This window comes from Labrus mixtus, chromosome 3 (genome assembly GCF_963584025.1).
Source record: "Labrus mixtus chromosome 3, fLabMix1.1, whole genome shotgun sequence".
Classification (NCBI taxonomy): domain Eukaryota; kingdom Metazoa; phylum Chordata; class Actinopteri; order Labriformes; family Labridae; genus Labrus; species Labrus mixtus.
Window position 1 is genome coordinate 31,465,276 of NC_083614.1, and position 16,620 is coordinate 31,481,895.

General features: G+C 39.4%; 1 protein-coding gene across 1 annotated transcript in view; it reads left to right on the plus strand.

The window, feature by feature from the left end:
• The first annotated feature begins 284 nt into the window (after nt 1-284).
• lepr (leptin receptor) overlaps nt 285-16,620 on the plus strand; it is a 58,616-nt gene continuing 42,280 nt past the window's right edge. Inside the window, exon 1 of the mRNA XM_061034565.1 lies at nt 285-425. The gene's annotated coding sequence lies outside the window, so the exon portion shown is untranslated. The remainder of the gene's footprint in view (nt 426-16,620) is intronic.

Genomic DNA, 16,620 nt, shown 5'->3' on the forward strand with positions numbered 1-16,620 from the left:
CTGAAAAATACACACACATATAGTCTTTGTATATGCACATCAAAATAGAGATGGCCTTCATCCAGTAAAGTCTAATCCCCCTGCTGCATTTACAGTGTACACACACACACACACACACACACACACACACACACACACACACACACACACACACTTGTAGATACACAGGAAAGTAAACACACGCATGCACATCCTGGCCTTTGTGCAGTGTCCTGCATGATTGGTGGTGTATTCTGACACCGTGCAGCAGAAATAGCCTCTAATGCCCGGAGACTCACTGCCACACTTTAAGTCCTCAGTCCGTTGTGGTTTCCACATCTCACTCACAAGTCTGCGACTACGAACACTCAAGGGCGGCAGGTGGAAGGAAAACTTTATTTATCATGCTGAACTTGTGGATATTATCTGCTGGTGTCAGGCAGCTGGTGAGTCATTTTTTCTCAATAACATCTAAAGAGACATGGAACAAAAAGCTGTGACATAAATGGCAGCCTACACAATGATTCACACCTGACTGCTTTGCTTTTTGTTTTAACACTGAGTCACTGGAGTTGTTGCTGTTTGTGTAGAGAAATAGTTTTGTTCTTCTTGGCTCTCCATTTTTTGATTCCTCCCTGACAATGAAACTACACGTCTCCCTACCTACCTCACTGTTTCCTTTTGTCTTCTTTTCCATATCGTCCGTATGCTGCTTTCTGTCCTAAAGTTATTCCTCTAACTCCATATTTTTTTCACCTCATATTTCAAAGGGGCGGTAAATTAAAAAAAAAAAGGAATCACTGCGGGAGCATATAAAGTCTTGTATCTTTTGCTGCAGTCACAAATCAAAGGTGATCGCAGCAAAAGATTTTTAAAAAATGTGCGAAGGGTGAATCTTTTTTTCTTGCTAAAAAAATGGTTTCAACTTCAGAAGCTTTAAAAAATGTAAAGGTAAAGGTTATACATTTTGGGAATGTGTTCTGTGTGTAAAGTAAACAGCTTGTATCAGGACATGTTGCGCTCAGTAGTTAGTAGGTTAGTCATGTCACATTTGTTATCTTTGACATTAAGTGAACACTGAGTGATGGCGTTCATATGAGACACGAGCACATGTCTCCTGGGTGAATATCTTGTTTGTTTTCGACTCATCTTTCCTCTCTTGCTCTTTATACTGAATCACAAATCTTCCTCTTATTCTCCAGACACATTTACAACATCCACCAGAGTTTGTTACATAGAATTAAACATAAATATGCAGAGGTAAAGAGTACTAATATATTCTACTCAAGTAAAAGTACTGTTACTTTAATACAATTTTACTTAAGTACAAGTAAAAGTAAAAAGTAACTTGTTTAAAATGTACTTTAAGTAAAAGTTACTTAGTTACTTTTTTGTAACAACACATCTCTCGTGTGTCGTGAAAAAAGGACGAGAGGATTTTAATCTCAAAGTTTTTTTTAATTAAAGGCCAATCTTTACAAAGTTTATCTTATTTTCTACCCCATTGACAAAAACAAAATATAAATAATGATGGATCATTAAATAATCAAGGCTTAAAGTAATCAGCTGTTTTATGAAGGGAAATGTTTAAACTATTTAAGAAAATACTAAAAGGATCTTTGTCTCAATCATAAACAGTGTAAAGAGTATTTTAGTGTTTTTAGTTTTATTATTCTGAGGCTGGTTCGTCTCAAATGCAGCCTCAAAGGCTGACTTAGCTGCAACTAAACCTGAGATGAAAGATAATCCATTTATTGTTTTAAAATGAGCCTGTATGAGTTTATATTAGATGTTTTAGTCACTGTTTGTTTACCTCTTAGCTACTGAAGCTTCTAACTGAGTCTGTTTGGTTTGAAGTATTCATTTTAACACATCTGATATGTGTTAAGTTGCAGCTACAAACATGTGTCTTAATAAGACGTCGAAGGATCTTTGTTTAGCCTAGCTTAGCATTATGAGTGGAAGCATGGATGGTTGATCTGTGGTGAAAGGGATCACAGATCTGATAATCCCCCCCAAGAGTTTGGGTCGGAAATGATCCATGGATAAACAGGAAGTGTATAGCATGATGTTGTAAAATAAATGTACTGCTGCTAACTCCCTGTGTGGAAAGAAGGCAGCATTTAGAGAGATTTGCTGTACCAACAGGAAGACTATTTGGTCTTTTAAAATACATTCTTAACAAGAGTTTGTTGCAGATTTTCATGCAGAAACAGGTTGTACAGCATTAATATTCCAGTGTGTATAAATGCTTTGTTTTGAACGCAGCATGCATCGTGCAGGTATCAGCTGGTGTCTGTGTTTATATCAACAATCAGAAACGTAATGTTAGTAACGTTACAGCCTGCTGTACTCTGTTACAGAGCGCTGGGTTTGGTCGAAAGCTGGAGATAAAGTCCCTGAATGTCCCTGAAACCCTCTTTGGTTGTTTTTGTCTGACTCACACACCACGCGATGCAGACGCAGCTAGTGCACGCACACACACACACACACACACACACACACACACACACACATCCACTAAATGAACGATGTGTCTTTGTTACGTGTTCAACATTGTCAAAACTAAGTATCATGTTTTCTAACATACATAACATTTTTAAGGAAACATTGGGGGGGGGGTTAGCTTTTGACATTACCGCCTGTCATGCTCAGATCTTTAAAAGCATTTTGTAAATATAAAGAGAGTTCTGGTTTACGTAACTACTTGTTTTATTATTATTGGAATTCTAGCAAAGTAAATTGAGGATGTGAAACATTAAGATTCATAGGGATACATTTAGATTTGAAGTCAAGATGGACAGTTTGAGTCATAGCTAGCTGTGGAGTATTCTATTAAAGTGATCTGATTCAACCCATGTGATCTGTGATACAACATTTTTTGGTAATTTGTGAACTTCTGTTGGGATTTATTTTAACCTTGCAAATTTAGCTAACTGTTTGCTGTGCTTCATATCAAGGACAGATATTCAATTCTACAATTCACTTAGCAGACTCTTTTATCCAAAGCGACGTACATCAGAGAGTAAGAACAACACAAGCAAGGATCTAGAAAAAAGGGAACAATGTGAGTAAGAGCAAACGATCAGCTTTGAGTCTGATTGGACACACAGGTGCTGACAGGAAGTGACCAGAGGCAAAGCACAACATTGAGGGCAGTTCTTGAGAGCTCTAATCAGTATAGAAACCATCTTATAAGTCGTCGTTATCAAACAAAAACCATCGTCATTACCATCATCATCATCAATAATATGGAGACCATCATCATTAAGTTAGTAGGTATTCATGAAAGAGCTGGGTCTTTAGCTTTTTCTTAAAGGTGCAGAGGGACTCTGCAGATCACATGGAGTTTGGAGGTTCATTCCACCACCGGGAACAACAACCAGATTTACTCTACTGGCCACTCATCCTGCTGCTGTCGTATTTTAAATCTCAAGTCACCTCAAATCCATCTCATCGGTGTCCAATCAACACTTTGTTTCTTGTACGTCTAAACATATAAGTATGTAGTTTTCTGCTGCAAGAGGGCAAGACTCAATGACGTCATCGATAAAAGACACAGTGTCATGCCCTTTTGAACCTCCAGTGGGATCGTGGAAGTCGTTCTCCTCACTATTAAAACCACCATCATTGTGATTATAATCTATCTGACAGGACACAGAGGGACTCTGCAGATCCAATGGAGTTTGGAAGTTCATTCCACCACCGGGGGGCGACAGAGGAGAAGAGTCTAGTCAGAGACTAGATATTCAGAGCGAGGAAAGCAAGTAAACACATTTTAGCAAAATGTCAAAAATGTCTCTAATACACAGTCATGCAGTAGCTGTGGATCTTCTACTTTCTCACAGAAACAGAATAAAGGTTATTACTTTGAAAATGGTCCAGGAGCTGTGACTGAAACTCCTTCAATATCTGACCTAGACCAAATGTAACTCCCTCTGGATTTCAGAAATATTCTGTCATTTAAAAACAACTTAACTTTACTGTTGCACCAATACAAGAGTGCAGCCACTTGTAGACCCCTTTTGTTCAGAACAGAAAATGTAGCTCCAATATATTTCAGTTTTATGCTTAAATATCCCGTAAGGAACTTTTAGTTTGTTTTAATTTTGGCGCCCCCCTTTGGCCAAGGCGGTACGTTTTATCACTCGACTGATCTCATCCTGTGCAAGTTGTGTTTGTGTTCAAATATATATCACTCACTGTGAATGTTTGCTGTGGTAATAATAAACAAAGGTTGCTTCTGCAGCTTGCTGTCACTTACATCGTAAAAATACAATTAAAAAATAGTCATTCTTATCACTGATGGTCTTTTTTTTGCTTTTGTTGCTCATGTAAAACTATCATTATTAATTTTAGTGTGTTTTATTACCACTTACAAACTCCTCACAGAAGCTTCCAGGCTTTTTTTCCCCGACCTTGAAACAGCCCTCATGTTCACGCTTTATTATGGGATTGGGTGCTTTGGTTACAGACACATTGAAAACAAGCCTGGGGCGAAAGCTGGCCAGACTGACTTCGATCGACAAGTCCAGGGCTAGATCTTTGCGAGGTGAAGAATCAGGTCTCTCGATCTGTGTCGGAGTTAACAGCCATGCTCTGTTTGCAGGGTGCATTTCGCTGCCCATTTGACCATTTGGCTCACTCAAGGAGTGCAAAGTGGGGGGGGGGGGGGGGGGGGGGGGGAGTTGACAGAGATCTCCATGGTAATAGAAGTTTTTGTAAGGTTTCTGTTTGCTCAGCTTTGAGGCTGCACAGGAGCTAAAAAGTGTAACTGAATCTGAATGCTGTGCTAATCCACTTAATCTTCATGTACACATCAAGGCGGGATGCAGATGTCGTTAAGGACACTAAGGGTTCTCCTGAGTATTATTTCTAGGAATTCGTGGTGTTTAGCCACTTAGGAGGGTTTTTTTAAAGGGCAAATTCACTGTTTAAAAACACTATTTATATACTTTAGACAGGAAATGTTAAAGGCTTAATACAATGGCTGTAACACCCGAGTCCCACTGCCTGTGATGTTTTCAGAGTCGTATCTTCACTTTGTTATATACATACATATAAAAATATACATATAAATAGGTCCACCTGTCCATTCTCTATACCTGCTTATTGCTATTCAAGGTTGCCGATTTGCACTTTACCCCAGACAACAGATTTCATTTAATGCCACAGCAACCTTGGGGTGAAGGTTTAACGATGTTACTTAAATGAGTGTGGCCTCGTCGACCCACAAAGTGACTGTGTGTGAGTGAGTCTTGTGTTTCTGTGCTCTTCAACTCCCTGGAGTTGTTTGTTGACAAAGTTTTGTGTTTGTTTGTGGCGGTTAATGATAATAATGCTTTTTCCAGTACAGCAGTGAAAATGTTTCCCATAACATGACTTATTATTTACTTTTTGGATAATATCTACATTATTGACTTCCCGTGAAATTAAATTCTCCATGTTGTTTTTGTTTTTTTCTTCCTCTCCAATTTTTTCCATTTCCTGTCATTCTCTCTGTCCTCTGTGTTGTTTGCCTCTTTATTTTTCCTCTGCATTAAAGCACTCTCACTAGTTCACCCTCACTTTCCAGTTAGTCTGGTTATATGCTGTGTTTAGCTCCGGTTGGGGATCTGTTTGATGAAGGAGCATGGAGAAATGCACACACACACACACACACACACACACACACACACACACACACACACACACACACACACACACACACACACACACACACACACACACACACACACACACACACACACGACTGCCCTTCAGTCGTTGTTTGAGCAGTGTAAAGGTCAGGCTGCATTAATAGGAAGCTGAGAAACATGACGGGAGAAACAAGTCTACTTCGGGAAAATAAAATTATAATAATCACAATGCAACATAAGTGTAGATGTATGACATACTTGTTCAAATTGTCATCTTGCTGTCCCCTTTTTTGACAACTTTTAGGGAGTTTTTTTATTCAGTAATCTCATGAAGAATGCGCCTAAGTTGGAAAGAAAACAAAATCATATATATATTTTTTTTTTATGGTTTTTCAACAGCTTCTGAAACAGAAGAACACAGGCCTCTTTGTGATCTACAAGTTAGACCATCTGCAGCAATATAGACTCATTTTAACATCTATAACCTCTGAGATAAACAGCACGCTGCCAAATTTGTTTACATTTTAGATGGAGAGGAATCACAGTACGTGATAGTTCTGAATGTTACAAGACAGCAGGATGATTTTTTCATGGGAAAAAAACTATTTTTTAAGCCGCTGTCAGCATTATTGCATTAATCGTCGTGTGATTAAGATCAGAAATTATGGTTTACATTTTTTTCAATTGCATGCTACTTTGTCCCTTCCGTTGCACCGTACGTAAGCATCTCCCTGCAGTCACAGTGATGGAAACCAAGGACTCTTCTGCGCCTCTTAATGGCTCAAAGCTTCCGCACAGCTCGGTTGACACATCAACACATTTCACTTTCAATTTCCCTTTCGCTGATCGTTCCCTGAACCTCTTATCTACCAGATGTTCCCGATTTTATTTTGAAATCAGAGCAGGTTATTTATTCAAACAGGAAGTATACAAAGGTTAACATTGCACTGCACTTATATATCTTTGATTGCTCAGCTCTGGAGAACCCTTTATATTGTTATTACATATGTACCACTGTCATCACTGTTTTTGCAAACTTACACCTCTCACCTCCAGCAAGTATTTTTACATTCAGTTGACGTGCCTGAATAAATGCTGTATTTAATTTTCATTTTTAACCAGTAAGAATGTTAAGTTAAATCTTTAATGTATAAATCTCTTCCTATTCTTATTTTTTTTAAATATTTTAAGTGCTTATTTACTTTGTATCTATTCTTATATTGTCTTATTTGTTTTGATAACCTGCTGCTGTAACACCACAATTTACCAGTTTGGGATCAATAAAGTAATTCTATTCTATTCTATTAATTATTATTATTAATTCTATTAAAAAAAGAACAAAAACGTTCTGAATGCAAACATGTGGAATTTGAGACAATCAATAAAAGATGCAATTAATTGCGATTAACCATGAAATTCAGCAATTAATTGCAGTTTAAATTGTAATGTTTGACAGCCCTTACATGCAGCATCTACAGTACGAGCTAAAGATGTAGCGCCTGGCTCACAGGTGTCAAAAAGACAAACAGAAAACACAAGTTCCTCAGAGTAGCTTTAAATGATTCAGTCTGTTATAAACCGCTCTTACAAACTTTTATGGGTCATGAATGCTGGGAAGACATTTCACTGAAAAAAAAAAGACGACTCTATGGCCCCAGCCAGGTGCACATTTTAATTTAGAAAACAGTACTGAAATGACACTCCCCTGCGAGGTTTCAGGACCTCCGTGCGTCAGTGTGAAAAGATTAAGAGGAGTTGGATAGCTCAGGGTGCAAAACTGACGCTCTGCAGAGAGCAAGAAAACAGGTATAACTCCAAGATAGAACCTTCTGGATGTCATTGCCTGTTGTTTGAGTGACGCAGACTGCTTCAGAGTTAGTCGGTACTTTGAAAACATCGACTCATGCAACATATACGAGTAGGTGGGAGATGATGAAGAAATATGAGGCTCCCCAGTGGATGGATGAGAAACCAAACTCCTGTTTCTCTGCATCCTTCTGCTCTTTTTAATAATCCTCTCCGTCATGAAACTTAGTTAATTAAAATCATTTCAGAAAATGGTTCAATTAATGTATTAATGTAATGTAGCCCACCTCAAAAAAAATGTTTTAAACATATTTGGTGGTGATTATGATGCGTTCCATTTACCTCAGGCCTCGGAGCTTGGAATGACATCACACCCGGCGTAGTGACTATCAAATGTCCAAATTTCATATCTTGCTTTTAGTCACTTGCATAGGTGTGTGGAAAGTTCTTGACGCGTAAAAAAATAAACAAATGTCCAAAATTTAATAACTTTTTGATGTTGCAGTTTATTGTCACATATGAAGCGGAGACAATTCCCACCACCTACACCAGTTTCCTGTTCACCTGTAACCCAAATGATCAATTAAAACCACCTAGTGTCCAAATTAAGTAAATAAATAAACATATAAACCAAACCCATTAAAATACAATACAACATACACACACATTAAATTGGCTCCTACACCCGGGGTAACGTGTTCCAGTTGCGAGTTGGCAACAAGACAAGCAACATGGCCTCCTCCAGGAGTAGCCTCTTTGTTTTGTAATCTAATAACTGGCAATAACAACACACTACGTAAGAGTTTGCACATGAAAATAACATGACAACGTGTCCACAGATAGAACTTGCACAATGCTGTCGGTGCGATTTATTTATTTAGACTAAAAGAGGACTATGCTAATAAACACTTTCATGTTAGCTTGAAAGTTACTGTTGATGCACGTAGCAGCCATGTTGGATTTCAGCTCTGAAGGTTCTCAGACTTTCCATGTCGGAATTCCAACATCAGGGTGGCGTTCCTAATGATGTATCAGAACGGGAACTCGAAATTGACCGACTTCCAAGACCAAATGGAACGCACCATAAGTGTGAACTACAGCACCTATAACTGGAGATCCCCGTCGTCCCTGGAGGAGGTTACATTTAATTTTGCGCACAGCTCGGCACGCTATAGCCGTTTTCACATATGCACTCCGGATAATATCTAGATTTTTACAGGAGGACTTCTCCGGAGATTCTCCCGACCTAGTCGTTCACATATGCTCCTCACAGCGGGGGACTTTCCCTGTCAGAGGGGGGGGGGGGGGGGGGGCGGGGGATTTCCTGAGGTAAGACGTGACGTAAATAAACAACGCGGAAGTAGCAGCCGAAGCAACAGAGTCCGCTACACGACGCTATAATGAGAATATTTGTCTTTATATCAATGCTATGTGTAATCCAATGGAATGACAACATCCACAAAAGAGAGGAGAACAACATACTGACGAACAGAAAACAGAATGCAGACGTTTAATTAGAGCACGGAGATCGTAGAGGTCGCGTGCAGACACTTTAGGCAGTCACTGTATAAACGTCATTCTCTTTCTATTGGTTCAAGTTGAAATCTCTGGAGTATATGCTGCAGCGTTCAGACATCAGCTCACTCGGATTTTCTGCGGATAAAATACTAGAGGTCTGGAGGAGAAACTCCGGGTAAAGACTGTGCGAAAAATGCGGCTGTTTGTTCACACAGAACCTCCGGGTAGCCAAATCTCCGGAGATTTTCAGGAGATTTCTGTATGTGTGAAAAGGGTTTATGAGGCCGATCCAAACAGTGGCATTAGAACAGCACAAACAGAAATGATAGAAACAGAAACGCTAGAAGCAGAACACAATTAATCTGTTCTATGTTTTTGTTTCTATTTTCACAATAATGGATAAGATATGCTATTTTAAATTTTTGTACATGTTTTTGAAAGGAATATCGTAACCCCCCTCTGTGTTTTGCGACACCCCCCAAGGGGTCCTGACCCCCACTTTAGGAAGCACTGTACTACAGGCATAATCTATGTCACATTTGGAACACTGCTTGTTAAATTCATCTTTAAAAAGTACTTGTTTCATTTTGTTGTGTTTAATGAAGTGGAAGCCCCAGTAAGAGGAGATGTTAATATGTTCAATGGTGAAACCTGTCAGAGCTTTTTTATGAACCTTCAATGTAAAGCACATTAAGCTGAGCTGTAATGAAATGAGCTTCATGGATAAAATTGCTTTTGCTTTTTGTGTTGCCTCTTGGGTACAACTCATCATTCTCGTTGAGTAGCTTCACCTGCATGTGAAATTCATAATTTGGCCTTTTTAAAAAAAAAAAAAAAAAAGAAATCCTCACAATCACATCACTTCACTAAATCCGTGCAACATTGAAGGTAATGATTACTGGAATGGTGGATTACACAGACAACAGGCTTGCATTTTTGGGAAACATTTCCCCCCTTTGAATGGAGGATGGTTCTTTTAAAGCAGCATAAATGGACAGTTTGTAACATTTCTCTGTTTCTTCTCAAACCCTGATTGGTTTCGACGCAGTCATAAAACACAGTCTCCGTTCCGACCCCGCAGATGACGATGTACTATCCTCGACCCCCTCTAGCTGTTGTGCAGGCTGCGGAGGAGATGGCTAGTTAGGTTCCAGATAATAAAATCTGATGACGCACAGACTTGGCATTGGGACACCTCAGCATTTTCTCTCTTTCGGGCGTTTTCTCTCATTTGTTTTTTGTTCCCTGGGAAGATGGAAAGAAGAGACGGGTACTCCCTTATGATACCACTGCTCTCTAAAGAAAAGAAAGTGAGAGAATATACCAACTTGGATTGGAATAAATGACAGATCTGCTGAATGTGTGTGTGTTTTTGTGTGTGTGCATGTATTGAAAACAAGGTGGAGATTGTGTCCCATGAGAGAGACTGTTAACGGTTTTATGAATGACTCCTTCACATTGTCATGATGTGCTGAAATCAGCGCAGAAAACAAGCTGAGTTCTGCCATTTTCATCACGTCATTGTGCACACACTGTGGCAGTGAATGTGCTGACGTGTGATCATGTCAAAGGGAAGCAAAGAGAGAAAGGAAAGGACCACAGGATGAGTAAGAAATGCTCATCTCACGCCTCAGGCTCTCCCGGCTTTGGTCTCTGATGCTGAGCCCCACAAACCGTTATCTTCAATCCCTGCCGGGGTCACAACCAGATGTTGTCGACTCACATCTGGAACTAATGAGTGTTGTTCATGTGTTCTGCTGCTCCCACAAACCCCAAATAAACACGCTCCTTTTGTTTTTCAGGCCTGTTTTTGTTCCAGCAGATGAGTATTGTGACTAATAAGACCCGTTCAACCGATTAGCTGTGGCGATCCCGTTAACCCCTGTGTGACATCACACACACACACAAAGTGGTCATATTGGGTGGGTTTAATGTGTAATAAGTGTGAACATGACCTGAATTTAGCTTCAGCTGTGATGCAACAGACAAGAAAACCTGCTCGTCCAATAGAGAGAGAGGAGGGACCAAAGAAGGAAAAGAAACAGTACAGTAGGTTTGTAACAATTGTTTTGTTTGTTGGTTTTGAAATCTGTTGTCTGGGGTTTGAATTCCAAATGAAATCTTAAGTCAACTCGCTAGCTTAGCTTTTAGACTAATGTTTCATTTTCTCATAGGATCGAAACGTTGCCCTTTAATAAAGTTGCTCATTGGGAGCTGAACAGTGTGCGGACCTTTCCCTTTTTTCTGCAATTTATATCTTTTTTCGACAAGCACCTGTATGCAGTTTCTAAAGGGGGTATTTTCACTGAATAATTTACTTGATATTTGGTGTTTTCTGGGGGGATAATTGGACATCAATCAATCCATTGGCTCTCATATACTTACAAATTCCTGACAATGCATCTTAGGCAGAATGCAAAAAAAAAAGGACTTCTCTAGAGTAAACCATCATGGGCTTCTCCAGCAGCACTGTGTCCAACATGGTGGTCTCCAGAGAAAAGGCTCCAGATAGAAAGATCTCATGTTAATGGAACATACAACAAAAAGGACTCACTTTAAAGACTTTATTTGTGATTTTTCACACTTAAATGTATAAATCAAGTATATCCTCTGAAAATAACTCTGTGAGTCATGACTGTCTACAATGGGTGTAACACCCGAGTCCCACTGTCTGTGATGTTTTCAGAGTCCTATCTTCACTTTGTTTACATCGTCGGGACGGCTGGCTGACTCCTCCCCTCACATATAAAAGTTGTTTAATTGAGGGACTAGAGAAAAGAAGAATAACATACTGTACTCACTGCTTAACTGTGTTTCTAGATCACGCTCATTTCAGGTAAATTTACATGCAGTGTGAAGATACGAGCATAATAAAGATCGCTAGCATTAGCATGCTAACACAACAATGCAGCGCAAGTTGTTTTGGTTTCATGCTGGTGCTCAAGGGCGACATCTGCTGGATCAAAAAAAAAAATCACATATAAAGCCTTTAAGTTGATTTAACACCGAAGAAAACGTGCCTCACCATTAAAAGGTTTTCCTGCTTTCCTCCTTATTGTCATTAAACGTGAACACAATGTTTCATTGTTCTTCACCATGTGAAGTTTGAATCACTCTGTTTCTTTCCGATGCTTCTCAGACACTTTGTCCGTCTGTTTCTTCTCCCACAAGATTTTGACATTTGGCAGATGCCGTGTCTCATGTGCAGCTCCGCCATTGGAAATTCTCTTAATTCAATAAACAGTCACAGAACAGAGGAAAAAGTATCTCTCTACCGGGTCTCCCTTTTTGGTCACAAGTCAAATCAATCTGTTTAATGCATATTTAATCAGAACTGTCAAATGAGACTGTGAAATCAGTGTGAAAGGGCTCGCTCAAATAATCCTGCAGAAAATTGTCCAATCAGACTTAAAACAGTTCATTTGCTCTTACTGATGTTGTTTCCTCCTCTCTAGATCTTTGCTTTTGTTGTCGTCACTTTGGATAAAAGCGCCTAAATTAATTGTGGAACTGTAGCACATGGACGAGTGGCCAGTAGGTGGCGCTGTGTCCAGTTCTTTCACAAGTCTTATTTCACAGCATACATGATGAGCACGTGGTGTTGTTGACTGTCTGATTCGTTCTACAGAATTTGCCCACACAGTTACCAGAACTGTCCAGAAACGCAGGATCGGCTTTTATTTTAGCAGGCCGTAGCTTTTACGAGGAGACATGTTTGAGCCGTGCTCTGGAAAAGACATCACACTGGAAATGAAAAGTTTTGTCAGCACACACGGCTGCTTAGTGAAAGGCAGAATGAGTCGGGCTTTTTTAAGGTGCAGGTTTGTAAAAAGTACTTTCAAAGATGGTGATAACTTGTTTGTGTGCTTACAGTCTTGCACCTGGTTGCCACATTTTTTTACAGAGTCCTGACCTCATTGACTCTGCTAGCTGCGATTGGCTGAGGGATCCACACCCACTACCCAAAAGTTGACACCCAGTAACGACCAAAACACGGCAAATTAGGAAATTACAGGCAGATGGCAGGGTCTCTGCACGCTATACATGTTACGGTTCGGTGTGTAAAACAAGGGAGGTGGACCGAAGGCAACAAAAACTTACTTACAAAAGTTCAACAAAAAACACCGGGATCAAAACCAGAGAGCCACAGAGGAGCACGAGCAAAAAACTGACATACCAATGAACGACATCCAAACTACATACAACATACAACAATGAACTGACACGGAAGGGAAGAAACACAGAGACTAAATACACAGGGGAATCAGACACAGGTGAGACTAACAAGACACAGGTGAGGACAATCAGGGCGATCACACAGGGAAACACACAGAGGCAGGAATACAAGAAACACTGAGGACACACAGAACTCAAGACTGATGAAAACAGACAAGAACCTAAAGAAACACTGAAAATACAAAACTAAATAATACCAAATCATGACAATACACGCTCACACACAACATTGAAAAGCTACATTTTTATTTGTCAGAGTCCCATGTGTGCAACTTTAAGAGTGTTAGGATTCATAGATGATAAAGGAGAGTGAGGTAAAGAACTTTTTTTTACTTCAATTTTAGCCTTTCTTATAAATACTGGAATAAATAGTGACAAACTTTGATTCTCTGCCCAGCTGGAAGTCAAACTAACCACTACATTACATGAGTACTGCTCAACTAGCTCTGCATGCACACTCAGGCCTTTTACTTCAACTGGCTCGTTGTAAGAAGTCCTCTCAGAGGAAAAGGGAGCGCTGGGAGGATGACCTAGTTTGAGTTTCAGACATCAGCAGACTCTCCGGTTCATATCGACTTCTCTCTGGAGAGGATGAATGACATCACCTTTTTTTTTTTAATCAGATAAATCTGCTTGTAATGGTTTACTTCTAGTTTCTTGCTCATCCAAAAAAGGACTTTGCAAAATCAAGAAAACATTTTTGATGAAATCAGAATATTTTAGAAAACACACTTATTGGTTTCCAACAGTCAGATTAATTTTATAACAGTTGGACAAAAGCAGTCCAGCTGGTTCCCCTTCTTTATTATTTATGCTAAGCTAAGGAGCTGCAGGTTTAAGCTAAAAAAAAAAAAAAAAATAGGATGGGTGTAGATGATATTTATAAATATTAAGTACATTTCTGAATGTGTTAAATGTTCCATATTGTATGCACTTTGCACCTTCACACAACACAAACATAATACCTGCGAAGCTCATGACTCCTGAGGGACATGCTCCAAAACAATAGCTTTTCCACAGACATTATTTCCTTCCTTCACAAAAATGAGAGAACGAAATGAGATTCACAGTTGAATATGGAAAACAGTAATACTGCGTCCTTCAGCGCTCAAAGAGATTCAATTTGCATGTGAAGCAGGGGGGCCAGCAGGGGAATCCTCAATCCTGTCTGCATAAAAAACAAGAGATTACGTCGCCCTCATGACATCATCCCATCCAGCCTGCAAGCATGACATCATCCTCTTGGTATGTCATCCCCTGCAATGTTTTTTTTTTTTTTTTTTCCTCAAGTGCAGAATCAAATCAATTATTCAGGAAATGCTTCCCTGTGTGAGGTGCGGCACTCACACACAGCAGGCTGCTCATGTCAGGTGAACTCATACTGCAGAGATGATACTGAAGCTCTACTATCAGATCACCTCATTAGCAATGATGACAGGGGAATAATAACACAGAGCTGATGTCATGTTGTTCTAAAAGCTACATGGTGTAGGAGTATTTGAAAAGTGTATTGTGAAAAGTGCTGGAAGCCAGCGTCTTCTTCTCTGCTACTCCGTAACAAAACTTGTTGTTATCTGTTCAATTCAAAAAGGAATTTCAGGTACGCTGCTCCGGCGGCCTGGAATCCCCTGCAGGATGATCTGTGTCTGGTTTCTTTAAATCATTTCAAAAGTAGACTGAATGTGTTGGAGGAAGATGCTTCAGGTTGTAGATGCTTTGACTGATGACTTTCTGCTCTGTGACTCAGGACATGTTAAACTGTGTGTTTTATGTCTGTAACTTTTTGTTGTACTGCTGCCCCTCTTGGTCAGGACACTCTTGTAAATGAGATTCTTATTCTCGGTGAGGTTTTCCTGGTTAAATAGAAAAAGAAAAAAAAAAGTAACCTCAATAATAATAACATATATGTAGGTATCCACTGAATGAAGCCGTAGCTCGACGCTCCCAAAACTCCTCTCTTACGTAATTTTCATCCATTAAATCCACAGGACAAAATGATCAAAGTTTAAATGTTTACTTAAACAAAAATAAACAAAAAACAGATACAGGTTAGTCCAAAACTATACAAAAAGAGAGAGGTGAGGAGAGAGAGGTCAAAAGACTGTGTGGCTCCACTCTCTACTAGTCTAAACTAAGCCCAATTAAATCCACAAGCCCCTCCCCCTCCCAGATCCAATGAACAAAAAGGATTACATGCATCCATACATTTAACATGATGAGCAATAAGGCTCCTACATTATAGCTGGTGGACAGATCTTTAAGAGCTAAATAGAAGATAATTGTCAAATATAGGAGACAAATAAGAAAAAAAGACACTGTATAAGAAGTATGATTCCGTGATTGTGATTCGTTCATTCTGCTACGACCAGAGAAAATGAACAAATTAGGTAAATTTTCTCATTCAATATTTTCAGTAATTATGTTGATAGTAAGGCTGCAGTCCATAATGCAGTCAAATATATAGCAACACATCTAGTTTAGATACATTGTGAATTCAGAATGAATAACTGCAGCTCGTTATGAAATCAAATCTTTCACTATACAAAATAGAAAACAAATATTTCCAGCACAGGGGCTCTTAGAAATATATTAGATTTCTTCATGTGTATTATTTTTTAAACCACTTGAACATCATAACATGAGGATGTCAAATGTTAAGGATGATGTCATTGCTGCTTCGGCTTAGGGATGATGTCACTGAAGGGAATGATGTCATCTCCTCATTGTGAATGCATACAGTGGGCGGGGCTTTGTTTCCCCTGCTCACGCTCTCTCTCCACACTGCAGACTGATCAGTGAAGAAAAACATTTTGGACCTAAATGTATACACACCTCATTCATTGGAAGCTGAACATTTTCATAGACATCTATCACTTTAATGCCCTGCTTGATAGGGAATGGGAAGAATTTTCAGAGGGCAGGAATAAAAGACAGGAAGGTGGAAAAGGTGCATTAGAGATCATAGTTTCCAGAAATAACCTCATAAATATTTGCTTTGGCAGCCTGTTAGTGTGTCTAAGTCTTCCTCCAGCATCCAAAGTATGACATTGAGTAATGCACCAGAACAAGACTGCTTGTTTTTCCAATATCAGAAATAGATCCAATCAAATAGTTTCTTTAAGATGTGGTTTCTGCTGTCCGACACATCTTTTTTATATTTTGTGAACATGATTTATTACACATAAATAAATGACCAATCAGTGCCTTCTTGATTACTTACCGGTTTACAGGAAGCAGCTTGGAGTACTGTATATTGCATTCATAAGAAAACTGAAAAAAACTGTAATTGAACTTGGCATAAACAACAACATAAAAATGTGAAAGCAGAAAATGATCATCCTTATTTTCTTTGCTGACGCTGATGCTCTGGATGGATTTTGGATGAGTGGGAAACCAGATGCTCCCCAGCAGTCACTGCAGCTCGTCATGGGCAACATCAGGC